Source organism: Macrobrachium rosenbergii, chromosome 56 (genome assembly GCF_040412425.1).
Source record: "Macrobrachium rosenbergii isolate ZJJX-2024 chromosome 56, ASM4041242v1, whole genome shotgun sequence".
NCBI classification, from domain to species: Eukaryota; Metazoa; Arthropoda; class Malacostraca; order Decapoda; family Palaemonidae; genus Macrobrachium; species Macrobrachium rosenbergii.
The window spans coordinates 61338863-61354889 of record NC_089796.1 but is presented as its reverse complement, the minus strand read 5'-3'; the positions used below and the strand labels follow the sequence as shown (position 1 = coordinate 61354889).

General features: G+C 38.8%; 1 protein-coding gene across 1 annotated transcript in view; it reads right to left on the bottom strand.

Annotated features, from left to right (window-relative positions):
• LOC136836757 (plexin-B-like) overlaps window positions 1-16027 on the bottom strand; it is a 524153-nt gene that overhangs the window by 428998 nt on the left and 79128 nt on the right.

Here is a 16027-nt window from a genome sequence, read left to right as displayed (position 1 = left end):
TTAGTTAACACACATGACGCAAAATAATTCTATATCAAAACGACATCACATAAATATAAAAATAGTCAAAAGAAAAGTCAAAATCATAATCCGCTTTATATGTGTAGTATAAAAATATTCTAAAGCAAGAAAGGGCTCCCACACTAAGAATTTCAAAATATATACTATGCAAACCTAACCTAGTATGGTCGTCGTTCTCTCTCTCTCTCTCTCTCTCTCTCTCTCTCTCTCTCTCTCTCATTCTAATTTCCAATTATCAGTATATTTGGGGCACTAACAACCAACCCCCCTTGTGTAACTAATCACTGGCAGCAAAACACATACAAAATATTCACTGTATGTCAAACAAACATGAAAAAAGAACAATACATAACACAGTTAAGTTCCTGGTGAAGACTCCAATGAAAAAGCGAAAAAAAAAATTTATATAAAACAAAAACGACCACAGCTTGACACCAGGTCGGTCTCTTGGGACCGATGTCTGAGACGATCACATGAGTTAAGCTACCTGGGGACTAGCTCTCGCCTTTGCAGCCTTTATCTACACAAGGCTCCCGCACCTGAAGGGTAAAGCCAAGAAGACTGGCTTCCTTCCAAACGAGTGTCGAGAGTTCTGGGGGTCAATGCGAAGGATTTCTCAAGGCCTTACACACCGATCCGCGAGGGGATTACAATCGCTCTTGAGCTGTCGGGCTCGCTTGTCCAAGCCAAATCTCGCTCGGGTTACGTTTCTTTCTTTGCATTCGAATTGACATGTTGCTTTGTTTATTTTTGTTTCCAAAAACATCGACGACCGTCCGCAAGAATGTAAACACCGTGCGGACTTCTGGTGATAAAATCTAACTGGTTTTGGATTGGGATGCTGGGAAAAAATGATTCTAAAAATAAAGAAGTTATTTATTGTAACAAAATATAACTATCATATGAAAATATTAAGAAACTTTCACACACAACGCAATGATGAATCATTCTGCTATTTCTTAAATGCTACTAGGAATCAGTCATTCCGCTTCGTATACTAGGAATTACATAATCATTCATTTAAAATAGATAAGAACCAAACACAATGAGATCATCTGCATTATGCTATTTCATATAAATAACTTACGACAAATTATCGACGAGAAAATATCATCACCTTTCATTATACCTAAAGCAAAATAATCATTATATATATATATATATATATATATATATATATATATATATATATATATATATATATATATATATATATATATATATAAAGGTCTAAACAATATGAAAAAGTACAGCAAATGAAACCCAAATAATTCTACAAATATCTGGCTCCATGTTAAAAGCCAAGCTGCTACTTCAAAAGATGTCAAATTATCTTCTAACGATACAATCACACAAACATACTATATATATATATATATATATATATATATATATATATATATATATATATATATATATAATGTATGTATATGTGTGTATACACATATGTAAATACACACATACATCTATATATATGTATATATATATATATATATATATATATATATATATATATATATATATAAAAAGGATGTGGGCCACGTAAGTATCCTTATATCCCGTTCAAAAAAGTCACGATGGAAAGCCTAAGATAAAAAAAGAAACTATCAACAACTCCTTTCTGTAACAAACAAGTTGGGCAATCTAATTATTCACATTCTTTCATGAGAGTATTTAAAAAAAATATACATCATTCTTAATTCAGAATAGGGCAACAATTCCTTACTCAAAATAGTGAATCTATTGCACCTGAATCAGTTGACTCTCAGAGAACAAACCAACCAATATCATTCTCCGGGTCCTGTAAATAATTCTCATAACCAGCGGACAAGACATTCGACAACTCGACTGCTGCCTAAGACAGCGAATGTTTTAAATGAAAGTACACCCCTAAAACATCCGGTGAATCCACGGAATGCCTCGCCTTGCTGAGCAGATCACTGATGCATAATCTATGAGCAAGATCCTTAATCCTCAACGGCAGTGACTACTAAGCTACGTCAAGTGACAGGGCACTAAAATGTTAAGAATTCCCCCGAGCATGAATGCAAAACAAGTTGAGGAAAGATAATCAAATTGTTGAAAACAAATACTGTTCTCATAATACTGAAAGAAGAGAGGTAACTTAACACGTACGGACTACGCACGGTCTGAATTTAATCAGCCGATTAACTGCAGCAGTCGTATATGAAAATATTAACCGGAAAACGAGTTCACACACTTCTTAGGGAAAGAAAAATGTACTTTCAGTAACAAATAAATAGAAAATAGCAAAAAAAAAAAAAACAATCGACAATGACGAATGGATAAAACTGTTGACCAAGGACCATGAAGGAGAAGGGAGGGCAAGGTATAACACAAAAGATCAAAAAAAGTAAAATGCAGCAGTTATGATGATGACATTAATAAAATGACATGAAGACGAACTCAAAAGGAGGATGAGGAGTAGGCGGGAGGAAGGGCGAGATAGGAAGGTGGGTCAGGAATAGTGAAGAGATTATGCCTAGTCACCACCAGTAATTCGGCAGCACCAGGGGCCAAGAGCAGCGATGATGAGATTTGCGCGGTAGCAGCAGAGGCAGAGGAGGAGGAGGAGGTGGTGATGTGACATTCCTCGATGCCATCTGGGTAGAGCTCGGGGGTCCTTGGGCTAGCGTAAGGTAAGGCAGAACTGGCAGAGGGGATTTAATATGATAGCGAGATCGTTTGTAACGAAGAAAACTTCAAAGGAAGATGGAATGAAACGGAAATGAGTATGGAAAAATAGACATAATTACATAATATCTATGACTACCAAATAATTCGGAGAAACAATGGTATGGAATAAACCTCCAGCCATTTGAAACATTATCCTTTCCATCAGCCGCCCAACATCGAGATCACGGAACATGAAGCCATAAACAAATGCTCAAAAGGACAAGAGAATGAAATGCAATATGTTAAATGGCAGATCTCCAATGCAACAGATGATAATACCCGTAATACTGTCCACGAAAAGCAGCTGGCACGCAATGACTCGGACGCATCTGAACTGGGGAGTATTTGCAGATCCATACACAAATGACTACAATCAAGGAGGAATAAGACCTCAAATCAAGGGACAGCGGAGGTCCCCTTCCCCGAAAAGACAAGCAACAACAGGGTCCCCCTAACCCCGAAAAGAAGAGCCACATAAGCCGTAATTATGGACACACAACATTACGTGCAGGTGGACGCAGCAAAACCCTTGAAAAGGCCTGTCTCTGCATGTCATCCATGTCAACCTAAAAAGCAATCGCCATAAAGACACACGCCGTAGGGTACACAACAACAAGCTCCTGGAAAAAAAAAGGATATCATGAAAGCCTGCAGGAAATTTACCCGGAAATGTTTCGTGAATAACTCTGCAAGGGGCAATTACTTAAAAGTAAGCCCCTACTGACAGAAGTTACATCTCAGTCTCAAACAGCTGCTTATGAACTACTAATCTCAGTATGGTAAAACTAAGTTATGTTATTAATGATAATAATAATAATTTTATTCGCCTCAGCCCTTGAGCCATCCACAATTAAAGCGTGAAACCTTCGACTACATCTCAAAGACAACAAAAGAGAAGAAGAGATAACGACCATAACACCGGCACCTGATAACGCTTAACGATTTCCTTTTTACCCTGGGCGCATGGTGCGAACAAAAGTACACCAAAATATTACTCTCCCCGTGTTTGTGAAGACCCGGAAAAGGCAAGCAGGAACAATTGCAGAATACCTGTACACAAAAGAATAATGCGGGTCTCGCTTTCCGTGATGAAACTGGATACCCGTGATGCTTATTCGCAACAAAAATATTACGAGAGCCCCCTGCTTTACCTTTCACATTTAACCAACACAATTTGCGGAATACAACTCTCCCAGTTTATGAACGGATATCTTGAAACGCTCGGTGAATGTCTGTCTGCATGACCGTGCTTGTTATTACGTACGTTTCCATAACGAAAACAACTGTAATTTGCAAGCCTTGATCATTTGTCCATCTATTGCAATTGATCTTTTGGCATGGCTGGAAAATCGATAAAATAAAAGCAAAAACAGGAGGCTAATGGCAATTAAAAGTATAATGTCCTGAATACACAGGAAAACAATCCACTCATCAAATACCAAATAGCACTTGATCAATATGGGAAAATCTTGAACAAAAAGGACAAAGATTGATCTTCTCAAGTAGAATCTAACATAAAGACTAAAGAAAAAGCTGGAAAACCTGTATATTTTTCAGTTAAATATGAAGTGCAATATGAAAACATGAGGACGACCCATATCTTTTCAAGTGGGGTCTGTAGTTCAAAAGAAATTCATGAAGACCCATGTCTTTTTCAAGTACGACCTCCATTGCAAAGGAAACAAGGTGGTCAGGATGGCTCAAATATTATTAAAGACGAGGCTGTGATCTTCAATAAAGGATACTGCTGAGAACTCGCCACAGCAGTGACGTATCCTTCTGAATCATCAGAAGCTATCACATACGGATACTACAGTATAAAATCTACGTGTTGCCTCCTGATAACAACAAGATAAATTACTTTAGTTCTTATATAAACAAGCAGAGCCATTTTATTTCCATATTGCACCGGCGAGTGTTCTTCCATGGAGTCCAGTAACCGAATGAAGTTCAGCTCAAGGACCACCCCAACGATACTTAAAAATAAAATAAAGAATGCCGTGGCAAAATCGCCCAGGTACAAAGCAATCTTGCGATTACTTCAGCAATGGTTCAAAAATAAAATAAATCACTGAGTTCCAAAAATTACTGTAGAAACTGAACATATACTTGGGACAAGGGCAAGAGTGTACGAAGATCGGGTGCACAAGAATGACTTTAAAAAAAGGTAAATGGCTCTCCATGACGATTCTACAAGCTCTGTAGTCCAAATGTTGGGCATATCTCAATGGGAGGATGAATCATATCTTTCCAATAAAGACATTACAATTTTGAACGTATTATCTCAAATATATAATCATGCTTCGTACAACGCAGGAATTGATATAAGTCTATTGTTTATCAGGCATAAGGCCATTCTCCTGGATTAGAAAAAATTTCGAAAATCAAGAAACTTGAACCTTTTTATAGGGCTAACAGGAGTTGGAAAAAAAGTCTGATATTCCAATTTTTTTTTTAAACATCAGCAACACAGGAAAAGTGATCAAAATGGATTAGTTACGAAAAGACAAATATTATGCCTTTCATTTACGCCTTATTCTTATGTACTTACAACAAGGTATGAGTAACGCGAGCATTACAACAATCAATCAATATTTAATCCAAGTCCTAAGATCTTTAGTTTGACAATAAACAAAAGAGAGAGAGAGAGAGAGAGAGAGAGAGAGAGAGAGAGAGAGAGAGAGAGAGAGAGAGAGAGAGAGAGAGAGAGAGAGAGAGAGAGGCTAAATTAGAATAACTTTCAAAATATTACTAACAGCAAAGGGTCCTAACTTACCGGGAGCCACAATGAGCATTCCACATGAGTCACCAGAACAAAAATTAAACCTAATTCAGAAGGCTCCTCGTATTTGTGACCAGATAAAAAGCACAGAATATTACTGTAAAGCCGGGGTGAGTATGCACAGTCAGACGGTCTTTATAAAGGGCCATGAAAAAAATTGCATATTCAAAAAGTAAAAAGGGAAAGAAAAGGAGTGCCTTAATTGGTCATAAATCTTGCTTATGACACTGTTAGGTCCCCTTTTAAAACTGGCCCTCGCGCACTTTCTTCCTCTTCCTTCGCCATTTTTCTTTCGGCCAATCACCCTCTTTTTGTTCAAGGCTCACAAACTCCTTTGTAAATTCTGCCTAAGGTCTTCTATACATTATAGGTACTAAAATCTCTCCTTACACCATTTGGCCTCTTGTTACTTGCTGGTCAACTCTTCTGTTTTTTCTGCAAACTTTTGTGCCTTCAAGTCAAGTCATCGTTTCTTTCTTTTTTAATCTGCTTCATTTTTCTGGAAATCTGAACATTATCTACCGTATTCAAAACAGATGGATCCCCTCAACATACGCAAAATTGCAGATTCTTTAAGATTTTGTATAAAAATAAGCCCGGGAAAGTCTAGGATAGGTATGAACTTGAAGTAGCTGATCACAGACTGCTAACTTAGAATCTTCAAATAATTAGGTGAGAAAATATAGGTTAATTTCAAACTGATTGAGACGGTTAAGAAGTAACGAAAACTGTTGACATACAAAAATAACGCAACATCGACCCAGATTTTTATTTTCTGTATCGTTAAGCCTTGCTTACCATGACTCGGCTTGAAATTTTGGCATCTAAGAAAAGTGGGAAACAAAAACCCCCCAAAAAATATTTAACGGCCTTCTGAATTAAAGCTAAATAAAACTGAGTTATAAATCGTTGATGCAGGGAAAAGATATAATGGGAACACAGTTATAAGAACCATTACCGAAAGGCAAGTGGTTGGGGCGTCAGATTCTTGGAGATGTCCTGGAACTCCCTGGGTGTGGGTAAAGCGGGCCCATTTGGGAAGCGAGGCCCTCAATAGGTTTAATGAGGTTGTAAATGGGGTCGGGAAATCACGTCCAAGAGAGCATTCGAAGCGGCGACTACTGAACTCTCTCTCTCTCTCTCTCTCTCTCTCTCTCTCTCTCTCTCTCTCTCTCTCTCTCTCTCTCTCTCAGCAGAAATGACTAAAAGAAAACGAGATGTGCCTGCTGAAAAGAGGAAAGTCGGTCGACTATAGGGACCCCAATTCTTTGCCTGGAAACTGCACAGTTAAAGAATACTGGAGACTCGGCCACTAATTGAATCTTTATTTCGGCAATTTCTGAAATCATTCGAGCGCACTGACCCCATTCCAGGGGAGTATCATTCCCATAATTCCAAAGCTTTCACCATCATTTGGCAGCCATCATTACCATCCTGACCAAACGAATTCAACCAAGGGGGCGGCGGGGGTGGGGGAGATGGAGCTCCAACTAGTGCTATCTCCTTTACCCATTTCCCCATTCGACTCTTCCTCACTCAGGTCTTGACAGGAACATTTATCGGGGTGCTCCTTTCGCTGGAGAGAGAGGGAGCTCAAGTTTTTGGCTTCTTGCCGGAACGAGATGGGGCCAGTATTAGCTGAAATTGTGGCAGACTCAGCCTAAATCATTTGAGGATGCTTGTCTAAGGACACCGCACCGAACCCCGCATAGAATAAGAAATTGGAACAGTGCCTGTGATATTGCTGCCGAGGCTCCCTCTGGTGGAGGTACTGCAGTCTCATCATTCCCCTTCGCCGTCGACAGTGAAGATAAATGAAAGTTGCCTTCCCCGTATACAGACAAAAAAATAAATAAATCCTTCCTCGTTTATATGCAAATTGCACAGCATAAGCCGATTAAGTAGAGGAAAAATGTCTCATTTTAAGGCTCACTATCTAATGTATGCATCGCCCATCTCTCTCTCTCTCTCTCTCTCTCTCTCTCTCTCTCTCTCTCTCTCTCTCTCTCTCTCTCTCTCTCTCTCACACACACACACAATAGCAAATCTCAGGCACCAACGCTATTTGTCAACTTGAGGAATCCAAGTATTTACTGAGGTAGCACCATACAATCAGAAAAATACACTGAGGAGTCCCATTCAAATAAAATACTTTGCAAGTAGTTGGTTTCAATGTTATCTGTGGGCCCTTTGGGGGGGGGACACCAATAAACTATTAAATCACTTACAGTACATCAAAACAATCACATGCAAGTAACTGTTTTCCTCGGGTTTAAAACTCTAACAAAGAAAATCTACGTAATAGCGCTCATGAGTCAACTTCCCTGTTAAGTTTACTTGTTTTGAAGAGAGGTGCGAAGGGATCTAACTTAAGAGCTGTAAAAACGCAAAAAGAAGAAAAAAACAAATATAAAACCTAACAGTTAATTCGATACTGAAACAAACCTAATTAACCTAACACCTAAATATATTTTCCTATAAATACAGTAAAATCACAGTACTCAAAAAAAAACAAAACACCACCTCGACCGCCGAGGCTTTTAATAGGCTTCCCAAAACCACCTAACTTGAAATGAGTTTTGAAGTTCCAGAGTTTCAAAGAAAGTTTAGCCGGTCAAGTTTACTAGTTTCGTCAACTAAAACACACTAGTATCGTACAAAGAAGAGTTTCCAATTAATTGGTTTTTCATTAGGTAAAATACATTGGAATGAAACTCGACAAATCTGGCGCTAAGACTCATAATGATAATAAATAATAAAATGTTAGCATCTTCGTCTTATTTACAATGTATTTGTTACCAGAATTGCTTTTAACATTTCCCAGCAATCTTAGAAAATGAGCAGCCTCAGACAACGAAAAATATCCCCTGAAATACAAATGTCTTCCTCTCCTGGATATTCTTTCCTGTATAATCTATCACACAAATAAAATGGTACGAGAGGAACCCCATAACATTCGAATATTAAATTTCATATATTCATATACAACAAAGACAAGCAAACCGCCATGGAGAGAGAGAGAGAGAGAGAGAGAGAGAGAGAGAGAGAGAGAGAGAGAGAGAGAGAGAGAGAGAGAGAGAGAGAGAGAGAGAGAGAGAGGAAATAAATATTCGGCATGATAAACTTGCTCGCAAATAGAGAACCCTGCAGACAATGTTCCAGCACCTCAACAATGCACCATTTGGGATCAGCAAATACGTCCCGCAAAATTATGACACCCAAAGAATTCTCTTATAATAAAACACGAGCAAATCGTCTCATCTTTCGTGTATGTGAGAGAGAGAGAGAGAGAGAGAGAGAGAGAGAGAGAGAGAGAGAGAGAGAGAGATTCGAAAATAGAGTACTGTGGATAGCGATGAAATAACAATGGAGATACGTGCAACCGTTACCAATGTTTTTATTAACCACCGATAAACCATTCATCCTCAAAAGGTGTTCCACCGAAAAACACCGGAGGGTTGGTTGAGAGAAGGAGGTATGAAAAGACACTTCGGCAAGCAAAGGTAGGGGGTTAATGGAGTTGAAAGCAAGAAATATGCACCTTTGTATATGATGTGAATAAGAGTAAATTACGCTTGTACGCCTTACGGTTCATCCAGCAGACATGCGCTTGGTTAAAGGTCCTCTGTACCATATGACTAAGACTCTATCTAATATTGCCCTGTCGTAAGGACGACACTGATGCGCCATGAGGACCCATGGTAGCCAGCGACGGCGCAACAACGCCAGGTAATCCGACCGTCCCCAACAAAGCCCATTTACGGATTTTGACACTAGTGTATTACACAGCCGCCGTGAAAAACTCTATATCAATGGGCTGGTACCAGTGAGCTTGGCTGAACTTGAATGGACAGAATAAGGCATAAAAGGGGCAACAAAGGGGATGGAAAGAGAAGTTTGGAGCTATGGGGCATACCGTTGCCCACCATTACCTCGCAGCTCTTCTCTTTTACAGCCGAAGAGGTGGGAGGGGCACGAGAGCTCTGTCCTCTCCAATACGCTTCACAAGTTTCCAGACCTGTCACCACCCGCCAAAGAGAGGTATATTTACGACTTGATTGTTCCACTCGTGATCATCGCCTAAATGCAACCTAATATGAAGACCCGCTGAAAAGTTGTACTCCTCTTGGGTTATGTTGCCCCGTCGTTAAGAATCTCCAATCATTTTATATAGAGTGGAGGTTCTTAACGACGGGATGTATGTACAAAAACCTTTATCTCCATTCATGCACAGACAGCCTAAATCCATACTAACACAAACACTTGATTTAATATTATATTTCAGCTCTTAAAGATCAAATTAGTGAAGAAGCCGAACTGTTTACAAGCCCCTATTTGCAGACCCACATTACCAAGCAATTATAAACAATTATGACATGAAATATCCTATACAAAGGGAACTGAATTGAATAAAGATTTCCGGTTCACCTACCAGCACTGCATGCTAAAAAAATTTCAACTTTTTTTTTATAATTTTGAAGACATTTATATAAACGGAAAAATTTATTTTAGTACAAAGGAATTACAAAGGAGGAATGTCAATTTGTAAAATAACCCCATTACAGAGCCAGATGTTAACAGCAAAACCTGTAAGTTCGAATGACTGAAACTTGTCGAAGAATACTTCAAAAAGCTGCAACAAAAAGCTGCATCAAAGCCCCTAGAGTGCGTCTGGATCTGCTGACCTCTAAAATACCCATAATTAGATGCCCGCCAGCTAATGACGACCTAGGGAAAAAGAATTTGGCCTCCTCGTAAATTAAGACGGCGATGGGCAAGACACACGTGACGTTGATGCCCTTACGGCTTGGCATAATCAGGGCATGGGCAGAGGGAGAGATAAGGATGTAAGGAGCCGGGGGTGGGTCGTCGCCACTAAGATGGGAGGGGGTGGGGAGATGATATCCTCTTACATTCTTCACTAATATTGATGATCTTCACGCACGAACGATTTATGCATTATCAAACCATCAAGGAGGGAGGAAAAAAGACTAAGAAGTAGACTCAAATCTCAAGGGGAAAAAAAAAGTGCAGGAAAGAGGAAAAGTTGAGAAAATAGATGAATGAATAATGGCAAAAATGTAAAAAAAAAAAAAAAAAAATACAACAAATACAGATATCACTGGCCTAAACACCGAACACCTTCCAGAAACGTACTCTAAGATCCACGTAAAAAAAAAAAAAAAAACTAACAACCACCGCTCACAGATAAAGGAGAAAGAAAAAATTCAAGACATGATAAAATCGACACCTCGTATCCTCTCGCGTTTCCCCAAGGGTAAGAATGACAATAACGGACAATCTAAGGATTCCGTGAAACCTCGCACCACTGGGGAAAAGTGGGTATGCAGGCTGGCGGTGCTGGTGGGAGTGGGCGGTGATAGTGGAGATAGATGCTTTTCGTGCTTTCGCTCCGAGGATGATCCAGACTTCGTGGTTTGGAGATGAAACCGCTTAATCAGAGGATTCTCTCTCTCTTACTCATTCTCTTTTTACCCCCACCCCCCACCTTCTCTCTCTCTCTCTCTCTCTCTCTCTCTCTCTCTCTCTCTCTCTCTCTCTCTCTCTTCGAACGGAACATGTATATCCTACATTACAACAAAATAACCTTAGCTGACCGCATGACAGGAAATGATTAGCAAAACGAATGGCAAACTGTATCAAACGAAATAAAGTTTTTCGATGATGATTCATGCATGTATGCAAACGAACTCAAAAATATTTCAAAGGAAAACTAAAATGTCGAACGCCAGTAATTAAAGTATACATACATACATACATACAAATATATACATATCCCCTCACGAGGGTGGATCCCATAAAAAAGCAGACACACAAATACTCTTGTTCCTGAACGATGAACTCCCTACTTTCCAATACCTGTACCACTCTATCTACCCACCTTTTCTGTATCTTCCTCTTCCTCTCAGCCCTTCCGAATTGTAGAATATTTTCACTGATTTATCATCCTCCATTCTCTCCACATAATCAAACCATCTCAAAATACTGGTTTCCTCTCGCCTAAACTGTATATATCTAAACATTTCTTACCTAATAAATTCTTCTTATGCTAAAACTGATAAGATATGCAGTATTTATATACATATATATATATATAGGCCTATGTGTGTGTGTGTACACAAACATACAAACACACATATATACTATACTATGTATAATATATTAAATCCAAGAACCGTCCATTTTCTTTCAAAAATAACTATGCTTTGACGCCATACTTCTATCTCTTTCTCTCTTAGCCCTAAAACTTGTAGATTAGGCCACCCGGAGCGTGGGCGTATTTTGCCATTGAGTCAATTATTAATGGCAGGCTCACCCGGCAATTGACTGCGGTGGCCCTCCACTAAATGCCATGGTAAGAGACGGTAAGAGAGCGGGGAGACGGTGCCCATGAAAAGCCTCTATGGCATGAAATACGGCGTCATAATTAAGGCACAGGGCCAGATGGGAGGAATCTAAGTATAGGGGAGGAAGTCACATACATGCTCGTTACGGCGGTACTTTACGACGTCATCTCCCCGGCGCTTATCACGTGATCTCTCGGAAGACCACAACAGCGAGTGCATCGTTCGGAGCCAATTTCACGCATATCGACCTCTAATTTATGAAGTGATTTAACCGGACGGAATGGATCAAACTCCCTTATTTGAATTGATTGCGGGGGATAAATCACCTTAACCTTATTATTCTCTCTCTCGTTCGTTAATCTGGCTTGTACCTTCAATAACAGAGTAAGAATAACTCGACTTTCATAACTAGTGAAAATTCTTCATCACTAACGAGAAATCAATATAACTCATAACCACATAAGCTATTATAAATCCATACATGTTCAATTACAGAACACATCACAAATTATATATTATATATATATATATATATATATATATATATATATATATATATATATATATATATATATGTATATGTGTGTATATGTGTGTGTGTATACATGTATATATATATATATATGTATATATATATATATATATATACATATATATATATATATATATATATGTATGTATGTATGTATATTAAATGTGTTACCATTCTACGAAAAACAAAAAGAATGTGTAACGAAAGCACAGAAATCTCTGGCGTATCTCAGCAAATAAACTGGCTAAGACCCAAAGTTTATCTTGTAACCGAGAACCCTCCAAATTCCCGCTAGAGTTTTAATAACAAGTCCTTTGAGAGGAGAACCCTGGGAATGCAAACTTCCAAGTCGACACCACATTCAATCCCACTTACCTCATAGACACCAAAGCCCGTTTGAAAAAGTTCCTTAATTACAAGGGGAATGAGGACTAGAAAACCAAGAATGCAAGTATTTTAAAGTTCATTATCATTACTACATAGCTATATCATGCCACTGACTTCGCCTCCCTAATTCTTAAGAGCTGATAACAAGGATATTTTTAATTTTAATATTCATGCACACATACAGATGTAAATACTTTTAATACAGCAGCAGCAGCATCTTCTCCAGAAATATCAAATTTCTATTACATCAATAAAACAGATATTGTTTGTCGCCATTGTTCATAAACATTTCACTAAAATTATTTTAAACCCTACCAACTAAGGATACACTTAATTAAATATGCAATCCCCCTACGTTATTTCTCAGAAATTCAGTCCTCCACGTTCCCTACTAAAAGCCATAAACAACCAGCATGTACAAATGGATGCATAATTATGAATACATTATCTAGCTAAAACCAGCTACGAGCTTGAAACCACAATTTCTTTCAAATGCCCCCAACACAAACATCGTTATGGCGCAACGATGAAAATCAAGACGAAAATTTGCATATTCTAAAAACATGAAAAAAAAAAACAGGCAAAGGCACTGAAAATATACTGAAAGGGGGAACATCACCACAAAGGAACATTTACAATAACATTTATTTGCACTATATATATATATATATATATATATATATATATATATATATATATATATATATATATATATATATATATATATATATCCTGGGAAATGTGGATATGTAGAAACAGTTAAAAATTTAAAGAGTGGACGAAAAAGAAGGATCGCGTACTTAGAGATGGTCTGGTCATGTGGAAACAATGGACAATTAGTGAAGAATTCACAACTGAAAATACATGAATACACAAGAAATGGGGCAGTGCGCATACGATAAACCTGACTTATGCATGTGCATTTGGGGGAGTTGGGGGGGGATGCCACACTGCTAATAAGCCCCAGTGTAGTGTATGTGGCAACTTTAGAGGAAGAAGTTGTCTGCACTTGGAACTTATCCATGATCCAGCAACTGAAGTATGAACGTAGCGCTGACTGTCGTTATCTTTCTCTGTTATGGGAAACGGCTTAGATGTTTAACAAAATTTATATATATGTACGATAAATTTACACAAACAAGCACAAACACAGAAAGGGAGTGAGGCATTCCAATGTTTGTAAACTGTGCTCACATCTGAAGCATTTCCACAAGAAATTAAAGCCTTCCGTATATTCCAAGTAACTGGAAAGGATGACCAAATAAAAACCCTAATGACGGGACATCTAACACAATTCTAAAAAATAAGACTTTTAAGCACGACAAATGTCTCTTCATAGCACAGAGGTTAATACGCCCTCTTTATTCACTGCATTAGTTAAGATGTAAAGATTCCAGTATAGGATACATTCCCAACTTTCCCTTTGAATTTGCTATTTTCCATCAGATATATTTCCTAGTTTCCCTTTAAATACATTCCCTCCAAACATTTACAGTACGTAAGTAAAGATTACAGTGCATGATATATTTCCTTCACTTCCTTCGCGTACAATAACTACTGTCTACATTAGTTACGGTCTCTACTTCCCCTTTGAATTTATCCCCTACTTTACTTCCATACACAAGCAAGGAAATCTCGAAACCTCAAACTTAAGAGAAAACCAATGGGCAATAACAAGCCAGCCCCAGTTTCTCTATTTCCCATGCTAACGGCACAAGTTTCCCATGCCAACAAAAAGCGATCGCGTAGAGAAGGCAATCATTACCAATAGTGGCATAGGAGCAAGGGTTCAGTGAAATCTAACGGTGACGTCTGGAAACAAAAGAACCCCTCAATTGACCCAGGTCGTTCAAGATAACTACTCATGACGGAGTTAAAAGACAGCTACCGTCAGGCCATGTTACGGATGTTCCCTGTGCGCTAAGGCTTCATTAAGTGGCTCTCTAATGCTACAGACTCCCTTGTTTGTCTTGCCAGTGATGAGCTATTGTTAAACCCCTTGGGAGCTGGTGCTCTACTTTAGGCCTCCTGCTGCTACTTCTAGTGGGAAAAGAAACTAAGCTTGGTGTCTGTGGGTGGTATGGAGTTCTTAGTCATGAGAAATCGTGTATCTTTCTTCAAATTATGTTACCTTAATATCCATATGATTTGGAAGGAACGCTGGAAGAAGTTACGGAATGAAATACCACTTAACAGTTTAGGTACAAAATCTCGTCTTTCAGAATTCAAGAGTTTTTCCTTCAAAACTTCATTATTTGTTTAATTCATTTTAAGGTTAGTCAAAAGGAAACAAAAAAGACTTTAGTTTCATCACATGAAACGAACCTGATGAAAGAAAAAAACCACGAAATTGAGATTTTCCCCCTCAAGCCTTCAGCTGAAAGTTTTCACGAAAACCTTACTTTTCCTAATAATTCCTATGAACTTGAATAACTTAAAAAACTCGTAAAGCTTTTAACCTCCCAAAACTTCCCTGAACTTTTACTCCCCGAGAACATCAAAGGACTTTTATTGTCCCAAGAACTTCGAAGAACTTTGTGCACCCTAAAAACTTCGTAAAACTCTTTCGAAAAGAGAAGAAAATACGTCTTCCTTCAGGAACTTCAAAACCGTATTACCCAAGAATTTCACACAATTCCTAGCCCTAATTCGTGCAGAACTCCGTATTTTTTCATTCACAAATTCTTACATACGTACCGAGTTGAGTGAAGACATCGATTGCACAACAGAAGAGATATCTACGAAGGGGAAATAAACGTCGCGAAAAATGCATGTAGCACCAATTCCATGACACAATGCCTCCCAATCAGCCGGGGCCACGCTGATCGTGCTGAGAAATGACCTGGCATGACCAGCCCTTGCAAATAAAGGCGGAAAGGAGGAGGAGGAGGAGGAGGAGGAAGGGAGGAGGAGGAGGAGGAGGAGGAGGAGGAGGAGGAGAGGAGGAGGAGGAGGAGGAGGAGGTAAAACGATGCCAAAAGAGGAGGGTGAGGGTCACAGATACGGATGCGTTTGTGGCCTGCAGAAAACAAAGAGAAACTTCGTAACAGGGGTGTACGAGAGAGAGAGAGAGAGAGAGAGAGAGAGAGAGAGAGAGAATGGTGTCCCTTGGGAAGTCAAAATAGTTTATTGCTGCATACTAAACACTGAACTGATGTCCAAAAGATTAGGGACAAGCAAGATATAAAGGATAATAAAGTTGGAATGAGAAGAGAGAGAGAGAGAGAGAGAGAGAGAGAG